Here is a 19,588-nt window from a genome sequence, read left to right as displayed (position 1 = left end):
TTTTTTACGTTTTTTTTATCATTTTAATTCAAATATATCTTACTTTCATTATCTCATTCGCTTCTTTTATTCATTCACTCATCAATAGTTTGTTTTCTTTATTTATCCATATTCTTCTTTATTCATTTACTTATTCATTGATTTATTTGCTTATTTACTTATTTATATATTTTGTGTGTGTGTGTGTGTGTGTGTGTGTGTGTGTGTGTGTGTGTGTGTGTGTGTGTGTGTGTGTGTGTGTGTTTCCTAAATTTCTATTGCTTTATATTGCTTTTATTTCATATCTATACTTATTTTCTTGTTTATTTCACGTGTAAATTGAAAGAAAGAAAAGATCAGAAAAACAAGACAAACAAGAAGGATGAGAAAATTACATCAGCTAGTCAGAAAAAAATGCAATAGAAAACACAGAGGTGGAAGAATAGAAAAAATAGAATAAATTAAGAAAATTACAACATGAACAATGGCTGAACGCTACGGGACCATCACCAGGAAGCCCAATGCCGCCAGGAGCCACGAGGTAACAAAATTAAGACACTCGACAACAAGGAAGCAGCAGCAGTAACAACAACATCAACAGCAGCAGTTGGGAGGCAAGACAAATCACCTCATCATTACCACTGGGCTCAGACTCTCCTCCGGGCCTGGCTTGCTCTGTGGAGTGGACGTTCACTAATGCCTTCTTCATTCATCGCGTCGCCTTGAGCCGCCGCTGATCTGACCCCGAGCAACAGATGAAGCTGTGAGGAGTTACTTAAGCCTTTCTGCGATGAGCAACGATGAGCAACAATTCACAACAAGAAAGTTACCTCGCTAAAGCTTGTTGCTATAGAGGTATCTGTAGAGCCAAGAGAGAAGCCTTAGTGGTTTGCAATTAAGGAACCATGTGCCAGATAGTAATGAAAGTTAACAAGGGATTCTAATAACTGTAATAAGGCTTAGGATTATTATTATTAGGTTTCTTGGTTTCACTAATCAATGCTAAGTATACCATTAGATGAAAGCTTATACGCCACTAGAAAATGAAATCTATACCTAATATTACATGTGGGGAAGGTATCAATATTTGTTGGATCAGATCAGATAACATACATTATCACAAACCATTTGCTAAGAGCTAATAAGTCATCTGCTGTTTGTTTCTTTCTTTGTGTTCCTTTGTGAAGAGGAGAATATGATCCCGTTGCTATGGTGTGATTAAATCAGCTGTTCAGTGTCCCACGTGAGGGGCGTGTGCTGGCCCGTGATCACGTGGTCTCCTTTTTTGTTTATGTAGCGTTTGATGGGTTTGTCATACGATGTCTACATTTTTGTTCTCTGTATGGCTCTATGAATCACGTGTTTCTCTGTGGAGGAGGAGTGAAGGACTGGCAATTCATCATTCTTACTTCATTTATTTGTTGTCCACTAAGGAGCTTTATTGATGCTTTGGTAGCGTGACATGTTTTACTTCATTTCAGCAAACCCTGTATTTCCATTAAGTAAAAGCAATATTATAGACACTGAATGTCTTTACCTCCTTCACTCCATCTGTTGTCAGTGGCATCGTGAAGAGAAACCGCATCTGTCGTAGGATTAGATTAGATTTAATTTCTATTAGTTTTAATCTGGTATTTACTCCTCCTCAAAAAGTTTCAATTTTATTTTCTATTTTCGTCCCTCCATAGCATTCTACGCCAGACAGAAAGGGTCACAGAGAGGGTATCGGGACTGTTATCTCCGAGCGTGTTGAAACTTTTAGGAAGTGTTTTGTATCAATTGTTGAAAGTGATGGTTTTGGTGTCGTTTTCCCTTCCATTCCCCAATATTATCCGACTGTCGAGAAGAGCAAAAAGAGTTGCTGCGGGGCCATCGGGATTGGTATCTCTGAAAATGTTGAAATCCCTCAGGAACAAGTGTTCCCGAGTGCAGAGTGGCGGGTTGAGGTCACGACCAGCCAGTACCACGTCGAGTACTCATAGAAAACGGAATTCTTTTTATCCTCCAGGGTACACGTTGTTAGGTTGATGTATTATGAGTGGCTACACATAATTCTTAGCTGGCACACTAATTACTTGTCTATCTCGATGTTATTGTCTGTTTCTTATCCATAGTAATAATTAATGTTGTCGTATTGGTGCTAAAAATGGTTGAAAGAACCATCAGAGTTGTCGAGAGAGAGAGAGAGAGAGAGAGAGAGAGAGAGAGAACTTTCATTGACTCCCTGCCAAGACCACCATCCACTGCAACAGGTGGTATGAGGCTCTAAAATCTGGTGCACTTTTTCCTGCAACGCTTTGCTGGGCTTGAGATAAAGCAGACCTCTAAATGCCCGTCATGGGATGAAAAGCAGAACCGAGGTATAGTTGGAGGCGATAGGAAAAGACAGAGCGTACAGGGTCAACACATTCTACTTTCCACGACTGCTGGTGTGATGTAGAAATGAGTTAGTGCACTACCTCGGTTCCTTTTCATTCATCAGTGGATAACGGAGTCTCGGTTGCCGCTTATTCCCTTCCCTCCACCCACCTGACACCTGCCTCAATAACCTTTAATTCCACTATGGCAAAAAAAAAAAAAAACTTTACTACTCTTAAAAGTGAAACTGAGCCTTTTTTTTTCTATCCCAACTTTCCTTTTTTTGCACCTGTTTGTCAGGAAAGGTCGAGTTCGCAAGTTTTCGTCTCCGGTTGCCGACATGGAGGCGTGGCTGACAGGTAAAATAGATTGCAAACAGGTAAATTGTTAAAAGACATTTGAATGATGACAGGTGAATGTTGGGCTTAAGTGGGTAAATGGATGGTGGGATGTGAAGTGGTGAAGACTTAGATAGACGATAAGAAAGGTATTGTCAGTTGAACTTGTGTAGGTGAAAGGACAAGATCAGAGAAACGTATCTGAATGACACAAGCAGGAATTTGGGGATGGAAAGAGTTTGGTAGATTTGTTCTCAATCTATGAGTTTTTTTTTTTTTTTTATAGATATGATTAGATATTTACGTAACAAAAATATTATCCCCTGATATTTATTCTTTAGTTGTTTACCTAGATAGCTCACTAGTTCGTTTTGTTCGTCCTTTAGTTAATCAATTAGTCAATTAATCTGTCAGTAATGCGTTAGTTAGATTATAAATAAGTTAGTTGCTTATGTTATTATGCATTTACATATTGATTTCATGTTAAAATGCTATAGACACGTGACTGAACCTTACGTTAGTCTAAGGAAACAAACCAAAGATGAATTTCTGTACCATCACTATATGCACCAGATTCGCATCCCTTTCCAATTTAAAACACACTCTCCACGCATCTCACCCAACACTCACGGAAGGCTGCCCTGCACTTCCTCTCAAGATGAAACAACATACATCAATTTTTCCAAAGTACCACCTAGGAGTGTCCACCCACCTTGACCCTAATGCCTTCCTCCTCAGTGCCCTTACCCGCCCACTAAATCACTCTGGCTGGCCACGAGGACACTGTAACCGCCACTTTGCCTCCACTCCATCTCCTACAAGCGCTCCTCCAGACAGGCAATGGAGCGAAAATAACACTGCATTGCCTCGCGTGTCCCACCTCGGCGAACAAGTCAGCGTGGGTCAGGCAGATGGATGGTGGGGAGTATTTTTCTTTCTTTTTTTTTTTTTTTTGAGGATGTGAGCAGGAGTTTGTTGTGCTGTGCTGTGCTGTGCTGTGCTGTGTGTGTGTGTGTGTGTGTGTGTGTGTGTGTGTGTGTGTGTGTGTGTGTGTGTGTGTGTGTGTGTGTGTGTGTGTGTGTGTGTGTGTGTGTGTGTGTGTGTGTGTGTGTGTGTGTGTGTTGTTTATGTTCATTGTTTACTATATAGGTTCTCTCTCTCTCTCTCTCTCTCTCTCTCTCTCTCTCTCTCTCTCTCTCTCTCTCTCTCTCTCTCTCTCTCTCTCTCTCTCTCTCTCTCTCTCTCTCTCTCTCTCTCTCTCTCTCTCTCTCTCTCTCTCTCTCTCTCTCTCTCTCTCGTGTCTACGGTGGCGAGGTTGTCTTGAGGGCGTCCGGGACAGAGTGATGTTATTATTTACACACACACACACACACACACACACACACACACACACACACACACACACACACACACACACACACACACACACACACACACACAATAGCCTGCAAGGTCACACCCGGATTTCCTCCTTTACGCATACTTTTCTCCCCGTCGCGTATGTCCTGCAGCTGAATAGTTCCGCCGCTGTTACTATTCGTTCACAAGGATGAGAACGCACTGGACTCAGTGTAATTATCTATGAAAAAAGTAGTATTGTTTGTGAAATGGATTGGAGAGTTTAGTTCCTTGTTCTTTTTCGTGATGTGTTTTTTTCATCAGTTTCGTTAATTGTAAGAGTATTTTTCTCTTTCTTTCTTTGTTTCATATCCTTTTCCATGTGAGAATATTCGACTTTTTGTCTTTACTTATTAATTCATATTAACCCTTTGAGGACCATATCTATTTTGCTTAATATTTGGTGATTTTACACAGCTTCAGGAACTCATGTGGGAAATTAAAATAGGAAAGCCTGGCCATTAATCTTCTGATCACCATAGATCCCTTCGTGATGTCAATAAAACGGTCTAATCATACACAAATCTCAGTGAAAATGAGTCTCATTATTGAAGGGGTTAATGATTCGCTCAGAGATCATCGTTCTTTGTCTTACAGTGAGGAAATCAAACCATATTCTCATCCTTCCTTCTAAAATGATTGACATTAGATATACTACGCTATTGTGTGTCAGTTATTACACCTAACCAGTCTCATTTGTATGTAAAAAAAAACTTTTCTTTATATGTGAATACCAAACTATTATGTAATGTTTTCATTGTGCTATAAGACATTTATCTATATTTATGTAACTTTTTATTGGCTGTTGGCCTTGACCGCGCTAATCTCTCTAATTGAATAAGGTGCAATAAGCTGTTACTTTCAAGTTAGGGTGTTGCCGCCGTCACTCAAAGATGCGTGGTTGATTAGTTGATTGGTTGACCCGTCACTCCCGCTACGCTCACCCTAGCAACACTTTCTCCGTTCACACTGCAGCTGATTGTTTCTTGGTGTCAAGGGGCGGATTGCTGTCACCCACCGCAGCGCCGGCCTTCCCAACGCTTCACTCGGCTGACGGGGAGTGACAGGATTATGATAACGTGTGGCAGGGGAAAGGAATTACACGGTTTATTCATTTCGGAGCTTTCATCATGTTAGATCTGACTTTTTTCTCTTTCAGATTATGAAAAATTACTTTGAAGTTGAGTCTGGAGAAGCACTAAAAAAAAAGGAAAATGACATGTTTTTCCTTTTTAATCTAGCACTTTATTTTTCATATTACTTTACTCTTCAGTGCCTTATACGTTTGCTTGTGTGTTATAATTTCTTTGAAATAGTATTAGTGAAAAGAACGAAAGATCGGCTCAAGAGCTTCCAGGATTAGCTGATATGAATCTTTTAGCACGCCTTGTAATGAACCAGTAATCCTCTCCTGGGTGTGCGAGGGGTGTGAGAGCACGCAACCTTACCGTGTGTGGGCTTGTGCGTCTGATAACACTTCCACAAACTCATTCCGAGAAAGGAAAGCGAGTCCCTTTGGCCCAGCACGCCCACACACCAACGTCGCATTTTGTCGTAATGTTTATGTTGTGCACACCTTATAAGGATTTTACGGACATAAATTTTGCAACCTGTAAGAGATGAGACGTTGATAATACTTAAGAGGGGACCCAAGAAGATCCACGAGGACCCTAGAGGACCCTTCCCGGAGCTGTGTTCTCCACGGGTGTCCCAGTCCGCGAGTGTTGGAAAGACTGTCCTCATTCCTTTAACCTTTTCATGGTCTCGTTTTCTTTTCCATTTGATCGCCCTCTTCCCTGTCCTCCTCTCCATCCTTATCACTGCTGTCGTCTTCCTCCTCAGCCTTGTCGCCGTCATCTTCTTCCTCCTTCTTCTATTACTGGAGGTGATTTTGTTGTTGATGTTATTATTATTTTTGTTGTTGTTGTTGTTGTTGTTGTTGTTGTTGTTGTTGTTGTTGTTGATGCTTTTGTTTTTGACTTAAGCACTGAGAATTTTCCTCTTCATCATCATCTTCATTTTCTTTTTCGTACTTTTCCTCATCATCATCATCATCTTCTTTTCTTCTTCTTCTTCTTCTTCTTCTTCTTCTTCTTCTTCTTCTTCTTCTTCTTCTTCTTCTTCTTCTTCTTCTTCTTCTTCTTCTTCTTCTTCTTCTTCTTCTTCTTCTTCTTCTTCTAGTAGTAGTAGTAGTAGTAGTAGTAGTAGTAGTAGTAGTAGTAGTAGTAGTAGTAGTAGTAGTAGTAGTAGTAGTAGTAGTAGTAGTAGTAGTAGTAGTAGTAGTAGTAGTAGTAGTAGTAGTAGGTGGTGAGCGTGAAATCGGGCAGACGTCCACGCGTAGGATCGAATCCCACCACGTATCGCCTTGAAACTGCAATTTGTCGAATGGTTTAAAGTTACCTACATGTCACCATGATACCAAAGATGCGCTTGGGTGGTGATATGGATCCTAATATGGGTACTATTATAAATAAAATTGCCTGCGCCAGTAGTGGGTGAAATCTTAACAGCGCTTCCAATACTCTTCAAGTTACCTACAGAAGCTATAGGCCATAACATAAAAAAAAAAGTAGAAGTAGTAGTAGTAGTAGTAGTAGTAGTAACAGTGGTACTTATAGTTATATCACCAGCATTATTAATAATATCCAATCATCCTTATCATTTAATTTTTTTATTATTTCTTTTTCCCTGAGCCTAACACTCCCACTTCCAAGACTTCAACCCTTTACTCGCGTGATGTTAGCAAGTTTGTGGTGCAGGAACTTCCTAAACTAATCTTATCTTGATAGTCCTGGCTATGTTTGGACTCTCTCTCTCTCTCTCTCTCTCTCTCTCTCTCTCTCTCTCTCTCTCTCTCTCTCTCTCTCTCTCTCTCTCTCTCTCTCTCTCTCTCTCTCTCTCTCTCTCTCTCTCAACAGCGTAAGAATTGTAATACGAACAAAACACACAAAATAAAATTAGGATAAAGAATTTTTTTAATATTTTCCCGCAAATAGTTTTCATCTTACATTTTTCATCCATTTTTTTATTTTCTTTTACACTTTTTTCCCCCCTCCTACGGCGCCTTCAGTGTAACATATAATTTCGCTCATGTCCGTCTTAATTTTACAACAAGCTTATTGATATTTTTCTTTTCTTATTTTCTCGTGTCTATTTCTGCGTTGTTGTTTAGCTGATGACTTCTTTTTTTTTTTTCTTTTTTTTTCGCACTAGTATATGAAATGTTTGTCTGCTTGTCTGATTCTCCTTTTGTCTTCGCTTATCTCTCCCTGTGTATCAGTCTCTTTTGTCTGTGTGTCTGTCTGTCTGTCTGTTTGGCTGGCTGTCTGTCAAACTATCTCTGTCTGTCTGTCTGTCAAACTATCTCTCTCTCTCTCTCTCTCTCTCTCTCTCTCTCTCTCTCTCTCTCTCTCTCTCTCTCTCTCTCTCTCTCTCTCTCTCTCTCTCTCTCTCTCTCCATTTCCTTCTCATTCCTCTCCTTACCTTCAATTTTCAGCTATCTTCTCCTTGGCATCTTCTCCACATCATCCACGTTCCTACTCACTTACTCTTCCCTCTCCAATGCAATTTATGTGGCGAGGAAATAACATGGTCCCTCGGGTCGATATGTCGCTTATCACGGCAGCGACTCTCCTCCCCACGGCCTTGGCGCTGCACCTTGGCTGGGTCTTAATGAGAGTTTCAGCCCGTCAGCACAGCCCTAAGGAGGAAGAAGGTGATTTCCTAAGCTATGTAGGTGTGTATGTGTGTAGGAGTTATGTGTTTGTTTGGGGGGAGGTTTTGTGTGTGTGTGTGTGTGTGTGTGTGTGTGTGTGTGTGTGTGTGTGTGTGTGTGTGTGTGTGCGCCTTAGCGGTAAACCTGCGTCCGTATGGTGGGAATATACAAGGTTATGGCCTCTAAATTAATTGAAAAAGCCCTTTGTGTCTGTTTAATCCGGCAGTGAATCAAGTCTGTGGTTAGTGAGTTATGTAAAAGCCTTTTATATTCCCATCGGGGTGCTGCTTAATGTGCGCAGCTCCTGGTGAGAGTATTCGAAAGTATTCATGTCACGGATAAGACGTAGTGGGCTGAATCCCAAGGAGACATGCGTATAAAAAACAGAAATATTTGTGGATACCCTTTAATGTTATGTTTTTAAGATTGTGTTCTGGAAAATAAGTAATGGGTTGTATTTACGAGAAGCATGCATGGGAAAATAGTAAAAAGTTTTGTAAATGCCCTTTTACATTATACAATATATTTAAGTATATGTTGGAAATAAAGAGCAAATGAAAATTTATTTCTTATCAATGCCTTGGCGACTTTAATAACTGTTTGTAAGCATGACGATGAAAAACAACCCCGAAATTAATTTTTATATGTACTCGAGTAACGGGTAAATATTGTGTTTCAGGGAACAATAACAGTAAACACGCAGCTGCCATTCCCCGCACCGGGATCAAGTGTCATTTGACTGTGTTGTCACGTTGCCCAATTAAATAATTGAATCATTAAGGGTACATTTTAAGTTACGGTTACTTTCCTCCATCCGTCAGTGTCAGGCCGCTATGTGTGCGTTAAGAAAATGATGGATGACTTCTGTTTGTACGTCTCTCTCTCTCTCTCTCTCTCTCTCTCTCTCTCTCTCTCTCTCTCTCTCTCTCTCTCTCTCTCTCTCTCTCTGGAATTCATAATAGATATATTTCAATTAAATAGACGCTAAGAGACATTGATAAAGGTGACAAAAATAAAAGAAGCATGGTGTCCTAAGGCCGTGTTTGTCACCTGTCTGTTGAACGAATGGTCGTGCTTATGATCAACAAAATTTCAACATTTTAATAATAATTTAAAGAGGAGTCGAGTTTTTGTGTTGCAGTTAACCAGTACTTTGATAGCACCACAGTATAATATTGTACCTTATCGTAGTGCCCATTGTGGCTTTCTTTGATGAAGGCAGGTGTAATTGTGATGGTGGTGGTGGTGGAGACTTTGGTAGAGAGAATAATTGTTGTGATGTTATTTTCACAATTCTTGGATAAAAAAAACTTTCTTCAATGTATTATTTTCTTGTTATCATTGTTGTCATGCCGGATATGTCGCTGCGTTATCATTATCTGAATAACCGTCACCGTACTGAACAAAGTGTGGGGGGATACGAACACTTTCCTCTAGCGTTTTTTTTTTCCTAAAGGGGGACAAAGATTGATGTGTCGCCTTGATTATCGGGCTATAAAGGGACTGTGAGTGTATTGCATGTTGAAAGCAGATAGCTGAATTATTTCTCACCAGTTTTCTAAGCAATATAACAAATTATTTTCCACTGATTTAATTTAGGCTCATTCTTATTAGGTTAAATGAAGGTGGAAAAAATAGTAGTTTGAATTAAATGAGCATATGATTATGCTATCAAGTTTACATAACCTCTAAAATATCATCTACTTTTTTGTTCATGATTCTACTTTAGGATCAAGGCTGCCTCCATTCTTGATATGTCCACTTACCACGAGGACAGACGCCGTCCACTGTGCAAGGGTTATCAGTGATACAGTTGCCGTGATAAGTCGATAAACTTGAGAGGAAGTACGTGATTAGTAGAATTCTGGCGTGACCTATCTGGCAGTGAATGATGTGGTGATAAAGTGACGAACGGGATTATTGGGTCGTTGCCTCAGATGGAACTTCATATCGTATCTAGAGCTCAGGAGGCGGTGGGCGTGTCAGAAAACCTTGATGCTTTTTTTTTTCTTTTTATCTGTGCCTCTCACGTAAAGCACACGGATTTCAGGATTTCATAACCAAATATATTTGATTACTCAATGAGATTTTTACTTTGAAAGGCTTGCCGACTGTCTAACCCAACACACACACACACACACACACACACACACACACACACACACACACACACACACACACACACACACACACACACACACACACACACACACACACACACACACACACACACACACACACACACACACTCACGGTTGTTTGCCATGACCAGTGGCTGAACGGTGTTCTTTTTTACATATACAAATATAAATATAACGTTAGATTCTCTGCATGATCGTACGCTTGAGTGCACGCCTGTGTATAGCATAATGTTTGTGAGAGTGCGTGGGAGTAACGATATCAATGGTAATGGTGATGGTAAGATAATGATAAAGATGGTGATGATAATAAAAGTAAAGGTAACGATGATAATAATAATAATAATAGTAGTAGTAGTAGTAGTAGTAGTAGTAGTAGTAGTAGTAGTAGTAGTAGTAGTACTTGTTAGTGATACATTAAACACTTATTATGCATGTAGTTTACTTCCTGTGGTTTCTTAAATATGTGTCAACTGTGGTTTCCTATTTCCTTTTTCTAAGTTAAAAAGAGTCAGTATCCTGTTACTCCTCCTTAGCAAAGAAAACCCCTTCCTTGCGATTTCACGATTTCAAAGCACGCTGAATTCTGTTCACAGCGACTGGTTCTGTTTGCCGGCAGTCATGTTTCCTACTGTTATGGTCACGACTTTTTTCCACGAGTGTTTTTCGTTATTAATCATACTTTTTAGAATGGTGAGGAAGGAGGATGGCGGTGGTGGTGATGGTGTTTGTTTTCTTGATGACTAAGTGGCGGATGAAATGTCTCACTGTCACACGGGAAAAGTTATGGCGATGCAGGAAAATGTGTGTGTGTGTGTGTGTGTGTGTGTGTGTGTGTGTGTGTGTGTGTGTGTGTGAGTGTGAGTGATTATGACTCACCTGCGGAAACGTGCCTCATTTACCATCTTCAGGTGAGTAGCGTTCCCGTCATATCCTCCCGCTGACCGCTCCCTTGTCTCGCCGGAGGTCAGAGGGTCAGAGGCGAAGGTAATCCGTGTTGTGGCGAGTTTTTTTTCTCCCCTCCTACTCCTAAGCCTTTCCCACTCCTCTCCTCCTCGTCGTCCAATCCTTCCCGCCTTCCGATTACCGTATCTAAACACACACACACACACACACACACACACACACACACACACACTTTTATTTTTTTCTCTCTCTCATCCTACTCCGTACCGCTTTGCTCCAGGATACTGGTCGCCATGGCCCGCACCAGCACCTGTACCTGCTCACCTTATCCTGCGCTCACTGCCCCTCACACGCCACTGTGCTCAGTCTCGTGATATGATTCCTGTTTGTTGTAAGTTCACGTCCCTGTTGATTACTCCTGGATTCACTCACCCGTCTGAAGGTTAAGAGCTCTTGTTAGTTCCTGTCTCTCTCTCTCTCTCTCTCTCTCTCTCTCTCTCTCTCTCTCTCTCTCTCTGCTTAGTTGGTGTCACTGCGATCTCTTCCCTGATAAGTTATTCTGAGATGTCGTAAGCTCAGTGTGTAGAGATTATGCGTTTTTTTTATTACGGCTTTAGATGTGTTAAGAGTGTAAAAACAATGCCGGAAAGGTCTGAGATTTGTTCATGCAGGAGTTGTTTATCTTTCACGACGTCTTCCATTTAAGGTCAGTCTGGTGTCGAGATTAAGGAAAGTCTCATCGTTGCTGCCACTTTATCATCCACCTTGACAAGGACGCTTCTTCTTGACTGAGGATGTGTGAGAAAGTATTAATGAAAAATGTCAAGACAGTGACCCTCATATAATTTTAAAACAAACTCGATAAAGAAGCTTAAGTGTCAAAGCAAAGGCGTTAATTAGAATTCACTCAAAGTTAGTAATGCGTCCGTGAGAGACGCGTCTAGCAATCACAAAAAGGACAGGTGGAAAGCACTGTTAAGATGAAAATGTGAAGGCGTGACATCCTGACTGCGTAACAATACCAAGCGTGACATAAACTTCGACTGGTCATGTGCCGCATACTCACTGTTTTACCATCCATCTAGTAACAAGTTTTCAAAAGTACCATGTTTTGTTGCTACTCCTATAAAAATACTATTTATTTAACTAATCTTATTACTATAGCTGTCGTTAGTACTATTACTATCACTGTTGTTGCTGATGTTGCTCTTGTATTCATATACTGCTACTGTTACTACTACTGCTGATGATACTCTTGCTATTTCTACTACTGCTACTACTACTACTACCACCACCACTACTACTACTACTACTACTACTACTACTACTACTACTACTACTACTACTACTACTACTACTACTACTACTACTACTACTACTACTACTACTACTACTACTACTACTACTGTTGCTCGTATTACCTCTACCATATTTTTAACTGTCTATCTATCTATCTATCTATCTATCTATCTATTTATCTATCTTTCCATCTATCTATCTATCTCTCTATTTATCTATCTATCTATCTATCTATCTATCTATCTATCTATCTTTCTCTCTATATAAAGAATTGGAGGTAAGCTATCACTTCCGGCACAAGGTAAACAAAAAGTACCTGGGAACCGGATTCGGAGAAAAAGGACATGGTTAAGATGACTCACCATAGAATCCTTTTAGCGCGGACGTTTCCTGGGCCCGGGGCAGCTTGGGAGTGGTTTTATGGGGGTAGGGAAGAGGTATAGAAAGAGAAAGAAAAAAAGTAGAGAGGTAGGAAAGGGAGATGTTATAAAAGAACACAAGAATGAATTGAATTAGAGGAAGCTGAAAGTAACCAGTGGACATCCATATGGAAGTTTACGTCCACGTCCCTTTGCAAAAAATGCGATATACTGAATTTGTCAAAGGAAGGAGAATGTGGGAAAAGGAGATGATTGGGAGGGCAAGGTCTTGTAAGAAGGCAAAAGAAAAAAAAATGGTAAAATTATGATATGATAGAAAGAGGAGAAAGAAGAGGAAGTTAGTTGATATAAATAAAGAGATAGACAAAAGAAAAGAGAGGGAAGTCTTGGCTAACAGAGGGCTGGAGAGAGAGGAGACATGAAGGGAAGCCAGAGAGACCAAAGTCAACACGTCATTGCTTAAACCGCACCGGAGTAAACATCCGCCCACCCACGTCACCATGTTGTTAACTGCTACTCTTGCTGCCACTGCTGCTCCAGCAGGGGCAGCAGTGGCAGCAACAGCAGCAGCATCAGCAATAACAACAACAACAGGAGCAGTAGTGGTAGTAATAGATAGTAGTAATAATAGTAGTAGTAGTAGTAGTAGTAGTAGTAGTAGTAGTAGTAGTAGTAGTAGTAGTAGTAGTAGTAGTGGTGGTAGTAGTAATTGTAATAAAATAATGATAATACTGATGATAATGATAATAATAGTAATGATGATAATGATACAATAATAATAATAATAATAATAATAATAATAATAATAAAAATAATAGTAATGATAATGATAAACAATAATGGTACTGAATAATGATACAAATTGAAAACAAGAGCAGGATGTCGAAGAAGAATACTATGTATAGAACGTAGAGAAAGAAAAGTTATGTTAAAGCGTCAGATTTGATAACCAAGAAATATTACGTCAAGAAATACAGGACGGAAATTAAGGAGAGGTGACAACACTCAAAGGCCTTATCACTCCTTCACTGCGATGATAACTCTCTCTCTCTCTCTCTCTCTCTCTCTCTCTCTCTCTCTCTCTCTCTCTCTCTCTCTCTCTCTCTCTCTCTCTCTCTCTCTCTCTCTCTCTCTCTCTCTCTCTCTCTCTCTCTCTCTCTCTCTCTCTCTCTCTCTCTCTCTCTCTCTCTCTCTCTCTCTCTCTCTCTCTCTCTCTCTCTCCCCACACACACACAATACCATTTCCTCCCTTTCTCATGCCTCCTTCCTTATCATTTTCTTCCTCCATCCTCTCTTCCCTCCAGTGTCCATTTTGCTATCTTCACATCTTTTCCTCGTTCCATTCCTTCGTCTCTTCTTATCTCACTCTTATCTGCCATTCCCTAGTATTTCTTTACCCATTCTTTCATTCCTTACCTCTATTTTCGTTCAGTTGTTCTTCTCTATTTATCTCCCTTTCATTCCCTTCATGTTATCTTTACACTCCCCTTCCTTAACTCCTTTAATTCATCTTTCCACCCCATTTTCACTCCTCTCATTTCTATACCCGTTTTTTCTCCCTAGCAACTCCTTCGATCCTCGTTCCAAATTCCTTACGAACTGTCTTTCTTTTCTCCTCCTTGCAGTCCAGTAATCACCATATCTTTCTTTTCTCCGCCACTAACTACCATCCCGTTATTCTCTTCCTTCATTAACCCTCATTTCTTTCTTCTCTCTCTTAGTAACCACCATCCCTTCTCCCTTTCCTTCGCCGCTCCCATCTTCCCAGCCTTCCTTCGTCGCCTCCTGCCTCCTTCCGCCCCCTCTTGTGACGTCAATCATATCCCATTTACAAAAATAAAGAAAAAAGTTGCCAGACACGACCCACACACCAGTTTTATCACGTCATCACCGTTTAATGGCGTCACCACGAACTCTGACGTCACAACCTCACGTGATGACCCCCCCTGTGTGTGTGTGAATGAATGTGTGGAGGGAGGGAAGGTGAAAGATGAGGATGGGAGGGAGAGAAGGAGAGAGGAAGGGAGAGACAGGAAATGATTAAGTGTTCAAGGGAAGATGAGGTTACAGGGCAAAGGAAGGAGTGTAAGAAAAGATAGAAGAAACAGAAAGGTCATGACTCGGGAAGGATGGTGGGAACAGAACGACACATAGACAGAAAGAAAGACACAAGAACAAATTGAAGCAGAAAAGGACAATTAATAAAAACAAAAACAAAATAATCCGAAGAGGTTTTGATTGGTAAAGACGGTGAGAGATTGAAGTGACAGGTAGACATATAGACGGTTAGACAGACAGACAGATAAACAGGTAGACAGGTAGACCTATAAACATAAAACACACAGATAGAGAAGCTGAAAAAGATGACAAATTAAAAGAAAAAAACGAAAGAGTGTAAGAAGAGAGAAAAGAAGAAACAAAGGTCGTGACTGAGAAAGATAGTTGGAGATAAGAAAGACAGACAGATAGACGGATAGACAGACAGACAGACAGATATACACAGACACCAACGCAAAAACTGAAAAAAACACTTAATTACTTAAAATCAGCAGAACTTCACTTAAATTCAAAAACCGCAAAAGCTATACAGGAAAACATAATTAGAATTAGCAGAACTAGAAGCCAATAGAATGATGTAAGGAACGATAAAGATGGTGATAGGATGTTAAGGATTTTCGGCAGTGTGGGAGGATACAGGCGAGGGTGAAGGGGTGAGGCGGTGGGGGATGATCAGAGGCGTTGCACCCTGTCTTCTTACTTTTGGCGTGGGCGTGGGCGGTGGGAGGTCCTGGAGATGAGTCACGTGTTCCCAAAACTAGACAAGAATCAAGGGTCATGGAAACACACACACACACACACACACACACACACACACACACACACACACACACACACACACACACACACACACACACACACACACACACACACACACACACGTACTAACACAATCACTCACCGGCAAATGACCAGAATAATTCAACAATGGAAGATAATGTCATTTTTTTTTCTTTCTCTCTTTTTTTTTTCTTACGAATTACATTAGTATTCCCTTCACATGCAGACATAGAATTAATCAAAGAACAATTAGGAGAAAGAGTAAGATAGAAAAACTACCAGGATACGAAAATCACCAATAACTTTTCTCTTTTCTTTTTTTCTTCCTTTTTTTTTTTTTGTTACGACTATATACCAAGATAGCTTATCAACACAGTCATCCATCACACGAGAGGGACAAATCACCAGCAAAAAAAAAAAAGAAAAGGATATTGCTTCCTCATAAGTACATGCAAGAGGGAGCTTCAGCAAAAACACTGACACATCCAGACGGTGTAAGCAAGCCCTCGCATACTAAAGAAGGAACCTTGGCGTGACACAATCCTTTATTATTGTGAACTGATGCTAGTGACTGCAAGGGAGGGGAAGGATGAGGGACGAGATATATTTAGCAGCTACAAGAACCTAATTGAGGAGGAGGGACTGAGGTAAAACAAAGGGAAGAAAGAGTGCGATAAAGATTTTGGGATAAAAGAAAGACTTGTTGGATGAAAAGAGAAGGATAATCAGCGGAGGGGAAAATAGAGGAGCAGTAAATAATTCTGATAAAGGAAGTGAGAGAAAACTAGTAAGGAAAGAAGCCTGACGTGGGCGTAAAGAACTTGAGGAAAACTAAGGGGTAAAGAGAACAAAGGTTCGAAAATTTCATTGAATGAGAAGAAAATATCGAGACAAGGAAAACATACGAGCAGTAAGAGATACCAATAAATAACTGGAATGAAGGAAAACTTGTTCGTAAAATAAAACAGAACAGACGGGGCGGGAAAGGAATGTCTGGAAAGAAAGACAGAAAACAGATGTTGAAAATCTGAGCGTAAAAGAAAGTGCAGAAGACAGAGTGAGGAAAGAACGACGTAGGAAAAAAAAAAAAACATGCTAGTAACTTGCAAGTCAAATAAAACCGAATAAACAGAGCGAAGAAAGAATGCCTAAGAGAAAAATTTATGCAAAAAAATTGAACGTAAGATAAAACAGATAGAAGAGAGTAATGGAAGAGTTACATAGAAAAAAAGAGGAAACAGGCATGTACACTCTTCAAATTGAAATATCACAAAGGGAAAATAGGAGAAAAGTAAAAAACGGTAATAAATAACATGAAGGAGGGAAAATTAATATGTAAGAAAGGCGTGAAGTATTTTAAAGAAGAATGGAAGGAAAAAAATAGAGGAGTGTCACTTGATGTACACTCCTTGAATTCTTAACCCCTTCAGTGCCTCACCTGTCCCTCCCACACACCTGACCCAAACACCTGAACATCTGAGCCTTGGACACTTGCCTCCCTCACTCCTCTAGGAGTAATCAGACCAAGACACGTATGCAAATGACTTGTCCTGCCTGATGTCTGTATTTACTCTCTCTCTCTCTCTCTCTCTCTCTCTCTCTCTCTCTCTCTCTCTCTCTCTCTCTCTCTCTCTCTGCTTCCTAGAAATAGCTACGGAAAGAGTAATGCTTCTTGGATTTCTCCTCCTCAAATGTTTGTATAGGACATCTTTTGCGTCATTCCTTATCGTCACACACTTACACACACACACACACACACACACACACACACACACACACACACACACACACACACACACACACACACACACACACACACACACACACACACACACACACACACACACACACTCTCTCTCTCTCTCTCTCTCTCTCTCTCTCTCTCTCTCTCTCTCTCTCTCTCTCTCTCTCTCTCTCTCTCTCTCTCTGTGTGTGTGTGTGTGTGTGTGTGTGTGTGTGTGTGTGTGTGTGTGTGTGTGTGTGTGTGTGTGTGTGTGTGTGTGTGTGTGTGTGTGTGTGTTCATGTTCATATTTTCATCAGTTTTTTACATGATTATTGATTTCTTTATTATTGAGGAATCCTTCTTTGGTTTCATTGATTTAAGTTGCAAAGCTGAACACTGAGTGGGTAGGAACTATTTATACACGCACACAAATCCTTCCATCTGATATCTTTTTAGATTTGTAAATCTGTGTAAATTATAGGCGACTGTGAGTTATATTTGCAAGAGATCGCTGGTGTTGTAACTAAAGCACCAAAAAAAAAAAAAAAATGAATCTATGAAAGAAAGACTCATATGTACATAGCATTGACAATAAAATAGATTTCTATATTTACCACAGGTTGTCAAACCAAACCAGACAGTCAGAAAGGCAAAGGACACACTGTTTGGTAATACTTGATAATACTTAGCTCTCTAAGATACGAGATACGTAAATAAGTACATACACTTGATAATAAAATAGATTAGTGCTTTGATTTTAAGTATCGTGACACATGGTAATCAGACAGGTAAGGGTCAGGTGTAGCCACTCAGCTCACCAGGGAATTCATGGTGATAATCGTACTGTCTTATCATTCATGCTTCGTACAAGGCATGAAGGAAATTCCTCTTCACGATAGGTTAAGATAAATAATACAACCTTTTTTGCTCTCTTCTGCAATCGAAGTGCCAGGCAGGGGCAGGACAACTACTTGGGTAAATATAGTTTATCTAATTTATCTTATGTTGAGATTAAGCTGACTAGGGACTACAAACAACAATAGAAACTATTACTACTAACACTTTACTACTACTATTGGTACTGTTACTGTTGTTGCTGCTGCTGCTACTGCTTCTGCTCCTGCTGCTGCTGGTGCTGGTGCTGCTGCTGCTGTTGGCGCTGCTGCTGGTGCTGTTGGCGCTGCTGCTGCTGTTGGCGCTGCTGCTGGTGCTGCTGGCGCTGCTGCTGCTGCTGCTGCTGCTGCTGCTGCTGCTGCTGCTGCTGCTGCTGCTGCTGCTGCTGCTGCTACTACTATATTACTGCTACTACTATACTACTGTTACTACTATACTACTATTACTAACTACTACTGCTACTACTACTACTACTACTACTACTACTACTACTACTACTACTACTACTACTACTACTACTACTACTACTACTACTACTACTACTACTACTACTACTAGTACTACTACCACCACCATCGCCACCACCACTACTACAACCATCATTGTCACCACCACCGCCACCACTAAATGAAAAGAAAACCACCATTCTCCTAAAAGTCTGATAGAAAAAGGCTCCTCATGGCCAAGTTTAATACACCACTCTCTCTTGAACATGGAAAGAACAAAACATGGAAGAGCAGTTTGCGTTTACTAGTAAGAATCTGGTATTCGTGATTAACTTACCTATATTCTACCTGCTGGTCGGAATTTCTTGAGCCTATTGCAATTACCTGACCTTCACCTTGAATTTGTCAGGATATGATGTCTCTTGTCCCCTCTACACAATGTCCCTTGATGTCATTGTGTCATGAAGGTATTTGTGCGAGTCATTTCATATTTATTTATTTTTTGGAGACACAGCAACAACAACAACAACGACAACAGCGGCAGCAACAAAGACTCATCCAGATCCACCTCTTACTGTGAGTTCCACCTTAATCACAGTGTATTCAATCTCAGGACAGTGGCGTCACCATTCACAGCCCACGTCATGAGCCTCCCTTACCTCCTGACATACATTCAAGGTGAGGAACGACAGGGTTTACAGTTGCATAAAACGACATTGTCAATTGTACGTTATGTGTCACTGCGTCTGTCGTATTATTGTCTCCCTTCCACGCCCTCTCGTCATTTTTTGAAGGCCTTAGGAGTGAGTATAAGACCGCATTGCTAAAAATCATTCTTATTCTTAGTGATGTTCTCATTTTTAGCTTGTCTTATCTCGTGAATTTCCTTCTGTCACAACAACAACAACAGCAGCTACTACAACTATTACTACTACCTCCAGCACGACTACTACAACCTCCACCACAGCCACCTACACCACCACCTCTGTCACATAGCAGTGGGTCAATCAAACGTACCCACCGGCCTTGTCTTAATCAGTACTATTGCGTGTCTAACATTTCCTCGGCCTCCCATGATACAGAAAAAAAGAGTAATGGTGGAGAAACTTGACCTTCAGATAATTGTTTGTGTCAGTGAGAGATAAATCTTGAAACAACACTGGAAATCATCACTT

General features: G+C 40.5%; 2 long non-coding RNA genes across 2 annotated transcripts in view; both read left to right on the top strand.

Annotated features, from left to right (window-relative positions):
• Positions 1-775, top strand: part of LOC123499373 — a 1,531-nt gene extending 756 nt beyond the window's left edge. Inside the window, exon 3 of the long non-coding RNA XR_006672965.1 lies at positions 326-775. This is a non-coding gene — a long non-coding RNA (uncharacterized LOC123499373). The remainder of the gene's footprint in view (positions 1-325) is intronic.
• Positions 1-19,588, top strand: part of LOC123499372 — a 210,198-nt gene that overhangs the window by 133,430 nt on the left and 57,180 nt on the right. The window lies entirely within an intron of this gene.

The sequence above is a fragment of the Portunus trituberculatus genome, chromosome 49 (assembly GCF_017591435.1).
Source record: "Portunus trituberculatus isolate SZX2019 chromosome 49, ASM1759143v1, whole genome shotgun sequence".
NCBI lineage: Eukaryota > Metazoa > Arthropoda > Malacostraca > Decapoda > Portunidae > Portunus > Portunus trituberculatus.
Note: the sequence above shows the minus strand (reverse complement) of the source record. Positions and strands in the feature narration are given on the sequence as shown.